The 15,000-nt window shown below is 46.9% G+C and overlaps 1 protein-coding gene across 7 annotated transcripts in view; it reads left to right on the forward strand.

Annotated features, from left to right (window-relative positions):
* Positions 1 to 15,000, forward strand: part of LOC147034379 (zinc finger Y-chromosomal protein 1-like) — a 139,281-nt gene that overhangs the window by 48,575 nt on the left and 75,706 nt on the right. The gene's annotated exons all lie outside the window — the stretch shown is intronic.

A 15,000-nucleotide genomic window follows, 5' to 3' on the forward strand; every position in this document is an offset into this window, starting at 1 on the left:
TAAGGGCGGAACTGATTGGTAGCTTCACTTTTCATCTGCTTGTTGATAGTATTTGACTTTAGCTGGTATTCTTGTACTGCTCAAGGCTCTTCTGGGTTTGCAGTTGTGATGGTATCATCATGGCATTTGTTCAGGGAATTTCAATAATCCCATTAGTACAACTCCCGGCTGCTTATAAACAATGGTGATGCTTTCTGGTTGTGATCGGTGGGTGAAACACGATGTGTCAATGTGGCAGATGGCACTTGTGGATTCCAAATATGATCTGACATCACCAATCACAGTGAGAGGTGCATCATTTGTGTGTGTGTGTGTGTGTATTGTGTGTGTGTGTATATATATATATATATATATATATATATATATATATATATATATATATATATATATGTATATATATATATATGTATATATATGTATGTATATATATGTATATATGTATGTATATATATGTATATATGTATGTATATATATGTATATATGTATGTATATATATGTATATATGTATATATATATGTGTATATATATGTGTATATATATGTATGTATATATGTATATGTATATATATATATATATATATATATATATATACACATCCATCCATTGGGACCATACTTTGCAGAGCGTGGGTGCTACCTCAGCAGTCTCCTGGGCACAATCATGGATGGGTCGCCACTCCAACACAGGATACCAGCAAGCTGGTACTCATTTTTGCCGACCTCGGAAGGATGACAGGCAGAGTCAACCCCACCTGGTATTAATTCAACAGCTGAGCAGGATTTGAACTCAGGATCCTAGAATCCCAAGCCCACCACCCTATCCATTAAGCCAACACCAGGCATCGTCTCCCCTCCCTCTGAAAGCAACCTTCACTCTCTTCCACTTCAAAACCACGAGTGAAGAGCCAGTGAAGGACAGGCAACGAGGAGCAGCCAACGTAGAGCCGAGATGAGCAGAGAATAACGTGGCGAAGACGAGAGTTGAAGAAGAGGGCGAACAGTTCTGAGATCCGCGTTTTATAAGCCTCAGGCGAAGGATGGGGTGACTACCCGAAGTGACACGCTGTGACCTGAATCCTGCTTCTCTATTGGGCCACAGCGACCGGCGGCGTGACACGGTCTAGAGCTCTGTACCAAACTCCCGGATCGCTCTTCCCGCGACCGCTTCTCGCCGCACGTCTTGCCATGTTCTGGCGACTGGACGAGGGTCGTATCAATCTCGCGTGCTCACCAGGGACAATCCCGGCGAGATGCGGTTGGTGCTGTTGACATCCGTTGCTCGTCTCTGCATCACACGGTTTGAGTTCAGCCTGAGTTATGCAGCACACCTCTGTTTAGTGGCGAATTGTATCGATACTGAGGTACGATGAGGTGCTGGAATATTTTTCCCGTGTGTAGGAGGTGTTGGTGTTTGAACGGTGATATTGTGGTGAGCAAGGTGAGATGCCGTTGGAAATTGGCACGCAGATTTGTATGAAATAATGGCGCGCCGTGCGTGTGCTGTACAGTGTGTCGTGTTTATAGCAGAGGAAGTTTGTTGGTTGCAAGCCATGGGAAGCGTCGTAGTGTGCTTATTGCTCATCGCATTTTGCATGGTGTGTGTGCTTGCTTGCTTGGCTTGTACCATGGCTAAAAGTAAAGGGTTGGAACAGACATGAGGGGAAGATCTGACTGCACGAAGACTAACGGAATGACTGCCTGGAGATCACTGTATCTTGGGTGCCATTGCCTCAGACGCATGCGATTTCTTTGAACCGCAACAATATGTATATGCGAGGTGTGTTCAAAAAGTATCCAACCTTAATTTTTCATGCGTAAAGCCGCTGTCACACCTTGACGTTTTAGCCAGCGTATGGCAAGGTATCAAAAATTTTATTTATTTATTTTTGGGGCGTATAATAACGTGTTGGACGTATGCATAACGTATTAGTAACATACATAGAACGTTTTAATCACATATAGATAACTTGTACCAACGAATGCTGAGCGTGTTGTCGGCGTTCACAACCTATGCCCATTGATAGTCTAACTTATGCATAGCGCGGCAGCGTATCGCCGACAATCACGTGGCGTAGGCTATTAACAGGCTGTGGCTCGACGATTCAAATCATAAGCGCACTAGAGATCGAAGTGTGAAGCCCCTGTCACACCTTGACGTTTTAGCCAGCGTATGCCGACATATGAAAATTTGCCGAACCAAGCTGGCACATGTCGAATACGTTATGGGTAAGTTTTGTATACGTTAAGAGCATGCTGGCATACGTCGTAGTATGCTGGCATACGTCATTTTATGCCGAGTACGTCGAGAAATTTTCAGCATCTTGAAAATTTCTCGACGTATGACACACATTCCGCATACGCTGGCAAAAGTTGGAGGCACGCTACGCGATCGTTGACACACGTCGACATACATTACTTGTACGTTACTCATAAGTCGAAACACGTCAAGATAATGGTTAGCTTCAGTGTTCCAGACTCCCTGTTTTTTTTTTCTTTGGTATGACGGTTATGATTTCAATCGTTGAGCGGCAACCTTTTAATTACATTATATTATAACTGCACTAGAAATCGAAGTGTCAACATGACCGTCATACCGAAGGAAAAAAAAACAAAAAAAATAAAAATAAAAAAAAAACACGGAGTCTGGAACACTGACGCTGACCATAAAGGCCCGGTCACACCTTGACGTTTTAGCCAGCGATGGCAACGTATTAAAATGTATGTAAAACGCTGGCTTACGTTGAACTTTTGATGTTTTTTTGAAAGATTCGGACGTATTCATAGCGACTTGGTCTTATGTATAACGCATTGGTAACGGACACAGAACGTTTCGTTGTGTTATAGATAACTTATACCAACGAACTCTGAACCTGTTGTCAGCCTACACAACCGATGCCCAACGATAGTCTAACTTAGGCATAGCTCGTTGCACGCATCGCCGACGATGTCGTGACGTAGCCTATTAAAAGGCTGACGCACAACGATTCGAATCATAACTGCCGGAGAAATGGAAGTGTCAACATCGCGGTCACACCTTGGCGATCTTGCCAGCGTATGCCGACCTAAGAAAAATGTGTCTAAAACGTTGGGGCACGTCAAATACGGTATGAGTAAGTTTGGTATACGTGAGTAGAACGCTAAAGTATGCTATCATACGTCGTAGTGAGTAGAGTACGTCAAGAAATTTTAAACATGTTCAAAATTTTACGACGTACTCGGCGTATGACACACGTTCCGCATGCGATGGGGATAAGTTGTACACACGATATGTGGACGCTTACACACGTCCACAAAAGCTACTTTTAAGCTACTCATAAGTTGAAACACGTCGCGGTAATGTCTTTTTTACGCGAAACTTATTTCTAACTTATGTTTGACGTGCTTTGAACCAATTATTTACGTCGTCCCAACACACATCGACGTATGTAGACGTATTCCAATGACGTCTTCCGGTCGACAAAAAAAAATAAATTAACGTGTTTCTAGCTTACAACTGCCATATAAAGACGTGTTCCCAGCGGTTTTGGGAATTGGTATATAAAAATGATGCTCATAAAAGGGGAACCCAACAGTGTTTTCAAGTCCTTTTTGAGTCGATGTCCATGTCAGCAGTAACAGTATCAGTATTAGTATTAGTAGTAGTTTGTTCATGTTGGCAGTAGTAGGTGAGTGTGAGGGGGAGGGTGTGGGTTATGATGGATCGTCCTTGCGTTTAACAATTTAACGATTTAAATGATAAACTCAACGATTTATATGGCTGCATCTCCACTATTGAAAGTAGACGCTTGCACTCAACAATTCGATTTTTTTTTTTACACTCAACGACTTTTAAACGGTACCACTCAGCTATTTTCATTGTTTACAATGAACGATTTAAATTGCTGTCACTCGCCTTTGTTTTTTGATGCTGGCGCTCGGAAATTTTAATCGTTTCTATTGAACGTGCTAAATCGCTCAAACCCCACTCTTGAAAGTAGATGCTTGCGCTCAACAATTGGATTTTTTTTACACTCAACGACTTTTAAACGGTACCACTCAGCTATTTTCATTGTTTACAATGAACGATTTAAATTGCTGTCACTCGCCTTTGTTTTTTGACGCTGGGGTTTGGAAATTTGAAGCGTTTCTTCTGAACGTGTTAAAACGCTCAAACTCGACTATTTTAAATAGACGCTGCCGATGGACAATTGGAATCATAGCCAAGAGAGACATCGAAGTGTGAACATCCTCGTCATGCCGAAGAAAAGTTTGAAGAATGCTGCAAATAAGTGTCCTGGCCGTGGCCGTGGACGCTGATGCAAGGACGATCCATTATACCGACGTCTTTCAGTTTATGTGTAACTTAAAAGTAACGTATGTCGATGTGTGGCAACGATCGCGTAACGTGCCAACAACACGTTAATCATAGGTTAGAAATAAGTTTCGGGTACGCTAAACATTACCTCGGCGTGTCTCAACTTATGATTAACTTACAAGTAGCATGTGTTGACGTCTGTCAACGATCGCAGACCGTGCATATAACTTGTGGCCAGCGTAGCGGAACGTGTGAGTCATACGCCGGCATACGTCATGAAATTTCAAGCATGAAAAAATTGGAGGACAACCAAAAAGTACAACGTTTAAAGCCAACGTACAACGACGTATGGCAGTGTTTTTCAGCGTGCTCTCAATGTTATCAAAACTTACCCATAACGTATTCAACGTGTGCCAGCGTTTTAGAAAAAAAATTCAAAAATCGGCATACGTTGGCTAAAACGTCAATGTGTGACCGGGCCTTTACATTGACGTGTTTCGACTTGTGAGTACCTTACAAGTAACGTGTGTCGACGTGTGTCAACGATCCCATAACGTACCGACAACACGTTACTCATAAGTGAGAAATAAGTTTCGGGTACACGAAACATTACCTCGACGTGTTCGACTTATGAGTAACTTTCAAGTAACATGTGTCGACGTGTCGACGATCGCGTAACGTGCTGACAACTTATGGCCAGCATTATGCGGAACGTGTGAGTCATACGCTGGCATACGTCGGGAATTTTCAAGCATGGAAAATTTGTCTAACAGCTACGACGTTTGAACTACGACGCTTGCCAGCGTTCTACGACGTATGCCAGCGTGCTCTTAACGTATACAAACTTACCCATAAGGTATTCGACGTGTGCCGGTGCTTTAGCCCAATTTTGCACACGTCAGGCATACGTTGGCTAAATCATCAAGGTGTGACAGGGCCTTAAAAATGAAGCTAGGGAGTTGTGGTTTGGTGCACGTATGTATGCGATCCTAATTCATATGCGTGAATATTTCCCGCCTGCAGAAGCTGTCAGTCGCCGACAGACCGCCGATGAGTGAGGAAGTGTAAGTGAGCGCCGTCGGATTTTCGTTTTTGACAAAATGACGGAAAAACTTGAACAACGCCACTGCATCAAATTTTGTGTAAAGCTTGGTGATTCCCAAGTGGAAATGATCCACAAGATTCAACAGGCCTTCAGGAACGAAGCAATGGGCACCACACAGATAAAAGAGTGGTATAACTGCTTCAAAGATGGTCGCACATCAGTGGAAAGTGAAGCACGTTCTGGTAGGCCCTCAACATCCTGAAATGACATCGTCATTGACCAAGTGAGGACCCTGTTGATGCAGGATCGTCGAATCACGATCAGAGAACTTGCAGACTAGGCGGGCGTCAGCAATGGATCCGTTCATTCCATTGTGACTGATGATTTGGGCTTAAGGAGAATCTCAGCGAAGTTCGTGCCAAAGCTGCTAACGATCGAGCAGAAGCAACTCCGTTTGGAGATCGCACAGGACATGTTGGAGACTGTGAACAGCGATCCCAACTTCTTCAACACAGTGATCACTGGCGATGAGACCACAGTGATCCGTCATTTTGTCAAAAATGAAAATCCGACGGTGCTCACTTGCACTTCCTCACTCATCGGCGGTCTGTCAGCGACTGACAGCTTCTGCAGGCGGGAAAATATTCACGCATACTAATTAGGATCGCCTACTTGCGTGCACCAAACCACGCCTCCCGAGCTTCATTTGTTTACGCATGAAAAATTAACGTTGGCTACTTTTTGAACACACCTCGTGTGTGTGTATATATGTATATATATATATATATATGTATATATATATATATATGTATATATATATATATGTATATATATATGTATATATATATATATATATATATATATATATATATATATATATATATATATGTATATATGTATATATATATATATATATATATATATATATATATATATATATGTGTATATATATATATATATATATATATATATATATATATATATATATATATTGTAGAATTCCCGCCCACCGGCGTGCGAACGTCCGCGTCTAACCAAAAGCGGTCGCTTCGCCCACCGAACGGACAATCCAGTCGAGGCTTTCCGGATCAATGCCGGAAACCAGCCACGGGTGTGTTTTTAACCACACCACAACCTTGTCCGCACTCTACCTGCGCTACAGGGTCCGATCGCCAAATCTTCGATTTACCTAATTATTCGCGCGGGTAGGTTACCGAGAGATTGTACCTCAACGGGACCGCTTGGAAACGAGCCGCTTAAGCAGCTCGCTTCCTTTTGGGATAACCGAGCGGGGTATTATCGCGCAGTCCCTTTGGACCCGATCACTTTACCTGCTATTTAAAAACCAACTATATTCCGAGTGCAAGATGGGACAGTTCAATGAGGGAATGGACGCAACGAACAGGTTTACATTCACACAAGGACATTTATTATAATAAAGCATGTATGCAATTAAACAAGGCAAAAGACGGATGCAATTATACAAGCAACAAAAGCACGAAAAAAGAACTACAACCGTCTACTTATTATGTACAGTCACTTGCACTTAACAGCAGTTCCATCTTATTAGACGGGCCCACGGACACACGTACGCACACACACACACCCAAGAAATGGTGGCAGAGGCCTTTAATAACGACCTTCAGCTCGGAGGACAGGTGAGCTGAAACCCAGAACTTATCTCGAACCTCTCCACCTCGTGTGGTCTTCATGTTGTTTGGACCCGGGCTCCTGCAAGAGCGAGCTGGATCCAATCACCATGAGCTGCGATCCTTCCCGAGCTCCCACGAATCCTTCCGCGCTTCTCAACACGTGCTGGTGAGGCGCCGATCCTTCCCGTCGATGCATCACTTCCCCGAGAAACCACCTCCACGAAGAGGTCGATGAGTCGCACCAAGCTGGGAACCAAAATGGAGAACAGAGCTCCATGAACCAAGAAGAAGAAGAAGCCACCACTCGCAGCTCGAGCCGAGCGACCGGCTTAACTTCCTTCCAAACAGGGCAGCTTGAAGCAGAAAGCTCTCCCGAGCCAAGCAGAATCTGAAGCTCACGGAACCATCAAAGCAAAGAGCCTCCAAAAAGCCTCCTCCCGAGCCAGGCCTCAGCCGAAGCTCACTGAGCCAGCCGATGCAAAAAGCTTCCGAAGGCCTCAACCCGAACGCAAGCCAAGCAGGACCCAACGGTCGGCTGAACGACTCCCCTCAACTCCCTTCTCCAACTCTGCCCACAAACAAAAGAAAAGATCTCCTCTTATCCTTCTCCCGCCCTTCCCCCGCTCCCAGCGTGACTCATGACTCGTGCCCTCGTGCTCCTTCCCCCGCTCAGCCACGGGTGGGAGGGAGTTGTTGACATCATGAGTCACGGGACGGCAGGGGCAGGGTTCTTCTTGCTCTTCCCAGAAGAGGGGGAGGGATGTCTCCATTGTTCGTTCCCTATCTATTAAATCGATCCGCAGTGCATCCAATCGATTTCTGAACATTTGAACAATGGAAGGTGAGCTATCTAGGGAACAAGCACTTCTCGACATTGCTGACTTAGGCCTCGGTCACATTTGCCACGGCGGCCGTGGGGTCTCCAAAATATGTGGCCACTAGCAATTATACGGCGGCCACAGAATTTCCACGGTCACACAATGTAGCAGTCACATATGTTTTTAATTTTCGGGTAGCCGCATGCGTATTTAGAAATCGTGGAGACCGAAAACGTGGGGGTGCCGTACGGTCTTTGATTTGATGTCGCACGGTGACCTCAGGGCGTCGCTGCAGCGGCCATAGAATTTTCAAGGCAGACGCAAGGTGCCTGCAAGGCAACCGCAGGGGGGCCCTAAGGCGAACGTGTGGCCAGACGGATGGTAACGAGTGGGAATATATACCAGTTCTTCTTCTTTTACTGAAATATAAATATAACAATATATATAACTGAATATGCTCTCACTATGATATACCGTGGTGCCCCCAGAATCCTAACGCCCCATTGTTTGAACAAATTGGAATCCGAACAATTTTTTTTCGAGAAAATTTTGCCCTAAAAACCTAATATATTTTAAAAAACCGAACACAACGAAGCGTTCATGTTTGTTCACGTGTCTCCCCCACCTGTTCGAGCCGCATCTTCACGCTTTGTTCATTCAGTTCGTCAGTGGAAGTCCTCGTGAAAGCATCTCTCGTGTATCGATCGATACTTTAGGCCTCAGTCACATTTGCTCTCCGGTGAGGATACGGCGGCCGTACGCCCTCTGAATTGACAGAAACGTGCGGCAGCCGCAGAGAAACTGAGGTGGCCTCAGGGTGGCCCTATGCCGTATGGCTATATTTTACAGGTCGTAAGGTCGCCGTAGAATTATAACGCAGAGTTATAACTTTTTTCATTTCTACGTTCGCCGTAGAAATTCGACAAGCCGAAACAAAAAACTGGTAAAAAAAAAAAATTAACCCATTCGTGACCATCCATCTGGCCGCACGTTCAGCTTAGGGTCCCTCTGCGGTCGCCTTGCGGGCACCTTGCGTCTGCCTTGAAAATTCTATGGCCGTTGCAGGAACGCCCTAAGGTCACCGTGCGACATCAAATCAAAGACTGTACGGCACCCCCACGTTTTCGGTCTCCACAATTTATAAATACGCCGTGCAGCTCCCAGAAAAATAAAAACATATGTGACTGCTACATTGTGTGACCGTGGAAATACTGCGGCCGCTTTATAATTGCTCGTGCCCGTACATTTTGTAGACCCTCCGACCGCCGAGCCAAATGTGACTTCGGCCTTACCTTGTGTTTCACCTTCATTTGTGATGTTTGTTTTTTTAATCATCTTGTGTTTTAATTAATAACAAAAAAGCAATCCGATCACATGGTGTGATGGACTGTCGGGCAAGGATTGAATTTCACAGCAAAACCAGTTGTAATTTGGAACATCCATGATTACGTCAGCCCGATGCATTTGATGAAAGTGATTGTGGTTCTGCGGCATCATGTTTGATGAGCTGCCCTGGGGGCAGCGCTCTCGCAGAGTGCGCGAGCGATCGGAACCCAGGACGAAGCTTGAGCCTGTGTGGACCTTTGGATGTGGTGATTGTACCAGTTTACATACAATACACCACCACCGAAGGTCATTTACTCATCTTATTTTACCTTTAACATGGGGAATTTCAGTTTAAAGTGTCTTGAAAGTGGGTTTTCTTTGGGTCCACGAACGGATTAATTCACTCCATTATTTCTTATTGGGAAAATATTTTTGGAATCCGAACTTTTTGCAATCCGAACAGCCTCCTGGAACTAATTAAATTGGGATTCTGGGGGGGCACCACTGTGTATAGGCAAACACCTATACTCCGATCTCTAGCGGTAGCGCACAGTCGACGTAGACTGCCACGGAGGCCTACGTAGGTGCACGGCAGGCGTAGGGGAACCGTGCGTCGACCCTGCGTTGCCTGCAGGTAGTCACATAGACCGCAAAGCCACCGTACGGCGACCGTGGAGATAGTGCGGCCGCCGTATTTTTTTGGGGGTTGGGAAAATTCATTTTTCATTGAGAAGAGCTTACGGCAGCCACACGAATAACGCAAGCCCACCGTACGCCCTACGAACGGTCGACGTGGAACACATCTACATCATAGCTTGGCTTGTCGAATTGCTGCGGCGAACGTAAAAATGAAAAAAGTTGTAACTCCGGGACTCCGCGCTATAATTCCACGGCGCCCCTACGGCCTGTAAAATATATCCAAACGGCGTAGGGCCTCCCTGAGGCCACCTCAGTTTCTCTGCGGCCGCCGCACGTTTCTGTCAATTCAGAGGGCGTACGGCCGCCGTATCCTCACCGTAGAGCAAATGTGACCTTGGCCTAAAGGAACCTGTATGTTGTGTGCAATCAAATTCCAAATTCGTCACACTACCCCCTCCCCTTTTTGCAGACTCGTCCCGAGTCGTCAAATTTTCTTGTGACCAGCATTTGTAAGTTTTACCCTCGTACGTTCTACCTTCGGATCCCTGAGTGCAACATTTCTTTATACGTGTCCCAAAAATAATTAACCGAATGCACTGCGTAACTCACTGAACAAACTCTCAGACTCATTCGGACAACTTAACTAAAATTGCCGGCGCTAAAACAAACATGCAGGTGAGGTTCCACGTATTTACAATTTTCACTCAACTTATCGATTACTTAACCATGGCCCAGGACTTGTGATCTGTGAAAGGGGAGAAGGTAAAAGTCATTTCAAAGTTCATTGATCCAGGGGAATGGATGGAGATGGTCGCAAAACACAAATGAGCATGATGGATGCACGGGCTGCCTGCAGGGCAGTCCTTGCAAAACTGGATGTTCCTGGCGCACATGGTGATGGATGGACACGGGCAAACGCAAACAAGGGCGAGCAGGCATGGGGTCATGGCAGAGGCAGGCAAACGAGGCATGGCAATGCAAGTCCATGCAGAACAGGCGGCTGCAGCACAACAGGCCGGCAATGAAGCTGGCCGGCCTCTGGTGCGGTTCCATCAGGTCTGGAAGGAGTGCGGTGGTGTCGGCCGCTCTGAGGGCAGGCTCGGACCTCGCCTACTGTCTCCCCCCACTCTATTGCCTTTGCCTGTCTCTGTCCATACCCACTCCCTTAATTTGCCACAAAACACAACAAAATTTTGCCCCGCTTTATTTTTATTATTTTTATTTCCCTTTTATAATTGTCTCCCTCACCCCCTTTTTCGTCTCTGTCCTTCTAACCTATCCTGTCAACCTAGCCTACTCCCAACCCCTACGTTCCCTCTCTGGAGGGGAATAGGGAGAGACTAGCGTCCTGTCTCGAGGCCCAACAAAGCCTCAGAATGGCCTCCTCAGAGTTCAGCGATCTACCAAGGTGGGTCCAGCGGCCTACAATGAGCGAAGGGGTACATCTCCGAACTACCAGAACATTTATTACACCTGAAACTACCCCGGGGCTTTCCAAAAATGCCTCACACTTTAAAACTATCGGTTCTAAAAACCATGATTCCCGTTGCCTGTGTTGGTGTCCATTATAAATTTGGGCCTTGCCCTCAAATTTTCATTCATGCTCTCGCACAATTTCCGAGCTGGGCAGCGTGGCTCAACTGTCAGGAACTCCCCCTCTACTGAACTCTAACCATGGCACCCCCAGGTCCGCAGGCTGCCTCCGAGCCGAGCTGCTCCCGACAATGCGGGGGGTTGCCCTCTCTGGCATTGCCCCCCTCCGATGCCCACGTGGTGTGTTGATGCCCCGGGTCCCTTTCCGAGGGTCGCCTGTGCCCACAACACTACCCCTGTGGCATTCTGCCGCTACAGGTCCCGTTTCCGACGGGCTGCCCGTGCCCACTACAATAACCCGGCCCCTCTTGGGCCGTTGGCCTACTCTGGCCGACTAGTCCGGTGCCCGGGGTGCCCACGAAACAAAACTCACCTTTCCACAGCCACGCTCCCAGCCGGTCCATGAACTCTTGCACCCCTCCAAACGGGTTTTGTGCCTTCTCCCGACACCAACAAAATGACCTCCTGTTAGTAAATTTGAATAACCCACAAACTAACATTAAACTGACCCTGGGGTCACTTGGGTGGGAATCACTCCTTCCCCCAATCAGTCATCGCACCATGCATACCACATTCGCTCCACTCGCACACTTGGGCCCACTGTTCCACACTCATTCCTCACGCACTTTCCATTTCACAACTCACACCAACACTCTATACTGCCATCCTTCTAACTAAATCCCCGAACTAACTCGTGCTCCCTCATCATCCCTTATATCAATGCACATTCCCTTTGCTCTACGTAGCTAAGCTACGTCTCCACTACACATTTCCAGTCTGTCCGTGTCTCCGAAAATCCAAAAAATTCCCATTTCCTCAATCTAAACTGAAATCCCTCTAATTAATCCATTCCACGGGCTCCATGAGGAACAACCCATGTCCCCATGAAGCCAGTCAAACTATCGCTAACCCATCCTCCTAACTAATACTTCCTGTGCCCCCTGACGGGGGTCTTCCACCCCTTGCCCAGGGAATCCTGTTCACCCGAAGCGAGGCTTGCTTTACTTTTTTTTTTCTTCTTCTTGCGCACACCAGCGCGGCAACTCACAGTCTGCGCTCTTTCCCCGTGACGTCCAGGCAGCTGTTCTTGTTTCTCGTCCCCTTGGACGGTAACATCCGGCAGGGATTCCCTTCTGCCGGATTTCAACCATGCAGCCACGACGTCACTGCGCATCCCAAAGCAAGCCCCGCGTTCGAGGGGTTCCCCACGCGAGCACATGTGCTCTGCCCGTCCGCAACCCGCGCCGCGGAATCTCCGATGACGTCATTCGCACCCCGAGCCTGCTCGATGTCTCACGCAAGCCGGGGTACGCATAACGCATCGGGGAAACCGCTTCGCACGCTCTGCGAACAGAACGTGCAACGCAGGCCACATGGAGCTTTACACACACACTCACCCAGATAACCCGTCCGGTCCAAATCCATTATCCAGCCTACCTTCTGTCCGTCTGCGGGGTCGGCTCGAATCCACCGCGGCATTTACGGACCGGGCTTCACTCCCGCAGGCGCGCACGTGGCGGCCTCGTGCGTAGCACAGCATGGACCCCGCGCTCACTGCTGTGCAAACCCGGAACGGTGCTCAAAACAGCTACGGCCGCTACCTGGCTTTTGTCCCTCATCTGTCGCAGTCGTCGTTGCCATTCAACGCGCACACTCCTGCGTGCCACGACGCTCACACACCTCACCATTACACTAGGACATGCGGTTGCGGTCTCCCGTATGCTAACCGCCATCTCCTTCTCATACCGCCACCTCACACACGCGGTCTCTCTCACACACGCTGTTCCTTCCACCCTTGGTGTTTTCTTTACACACGGCGTGTTGGAAGGCACGCATTTCGGCACACTCGCTACCAGGCACACCATATCTCTCGCACACGGGGAATTGCTTACACATGCCATAACATTCACGCTATGCGTGCATTCCAGCACGTATTTTGGCTCACTCGTACACAGACACACCGGGACGACCACGCTGGGGAATTGCGTCACCACAAGGGTTACCGAGGCCTTCATACCCCCCAAGCTTCGTGTGCACCCGTCAACAGCACTCGCCCCCTCTACCTCGCAAAGCTCGACCGGACCCACCTGGTCGAGATCCGCTTCAAGGGAGCATAGCGTCTCCCTCCATTCCTGAAGGAGGCTATCCGGCTGCTTGCACCGGTTCACGAGACATTCCCTGAGCTCCCCCTCATCGTCCTCCACTACCTCCATGTGTGTGTGCTCGTTTTTCACCCCGTCTTTATCGTGTAGTCTGTCCTCTACTTTTTCTATCTCCCGCATCTCTATACATTTTATATCCTTGTTCATTATTTCCGTTTCTTCCTGGCTCCATTTTCCTTCCCATTTGAGTCGTTCTTCCTCTCTGAGCCCCCCTAACTGTTCGTTATCGTTCCGGAGCTTTTCCATCTCTGTGGACTCAAATTTTGCTCTCTCCTTGAGTCGGTTAATTTCAAACTCGTTTTCTTTGTGTTTTCTATCCCACCATCTCTCATGTTCTTCCTTCTCCAATCTCATAGTTTCCCTCAATTGGTTAATCTCCCTTTCCTGTTTCATTCCTTGTTCTGTCACTATCTCTTCGTACTCCAACCTTGTTTTTTCCTTTTGTTGTTCAGTTTCAAATTCATACTCTTTTTGCTTTTTATTCCACCTTCTCTCTTGTTCCTCATTCTGCAATCTCGTAGTTTCCTTCAATTGGCTGATTTCCTTCTTCTGTTTCATTCGTTCTTCTTTCACTACTTTCTTGCATCTCATTCTTTAATCTGGCCTTGGCTTCCAGCTGTTCAATCTGCACAGTGTGGTTCCTTAATGTTTCATTCTCCATTCTCGTTCCTTCCTCTGTTGACATCCTCAGTTCGTCTTGTAATTCTCTCTCTCTGCTTTGGTGTTTCTGTAACTCAGAAGCTTTTCTTTCTAATTCCTCTCTCACCTCCTCACACTCCAACCTTGCTTTGGCTTCCAACTGTTCGATCTGCACAGTGTGCTTCCTTAGCGTTTCATTCTCTGTTCTCGTTCTTTCCTCTCTTAACATCCTCAGTTGGTTTTGTAATTCTCTCTCTCTGCTTTGGTGTTTCTGTAACTCAGAAGCTTTTCTTTCTAATTCCTCTCTCACCTCCTCACACTCCAACCTTGCTTTGGCTTCTAACTGTTCGATCTGTACAGTGTGCTTCCTTAGCGTTTCATTCTCTGTTCTCTTTCTTTCCTCTCTCAACATCCTCAGTTCGTTTTGTAATCCCGTCTCTTTGTTTTGGTGTTCCTGTAACTCAGAATTTTTTTTCCCATTTTTCCTTTCTGCCCTCATCACCTTTTTTCCATTCTCCCTTCCACAATTCGTTCATTTTCTTACCGTATTTCTTTAGTTGCTTTACTTCCAAATCGTGTTCACATTTTTCCTCTTCCAGCTCCTGAATTCGTTTCTTTGTATTGGTCAATTGTTGTGACTCCAAGCACACATACTTTTTCTGAAGCTCGTCCGCGCGCTGCTGTCCCTCATCCAATCCAATTTGCACCTTTTCGATATAATCTTAGTAACGCTCCACCTTTGTTCTGACATCCCCCAATTGTGCCCGAAGTTTGCCAATGCCCGCCTGCCTCGCCTGCCATAACTACGTGGTTTGCATCGTTGATTGGGAGCC

Source organism: Eptatretus burgeri, chromosome 1 (assembly GCF_056783735.1).
Source record: "Eptatretus burgeri isolate ZD-2024b chromosome 1, Ebu_testis_v1, whole genome shotgun sequence".
Taxonomy (NCBI): Eukaryota; Metazoa; Chordata; class Myxini; order Myxiniformes; family Myxinidae; genus Eptatretus; species Eptatretus burgeri.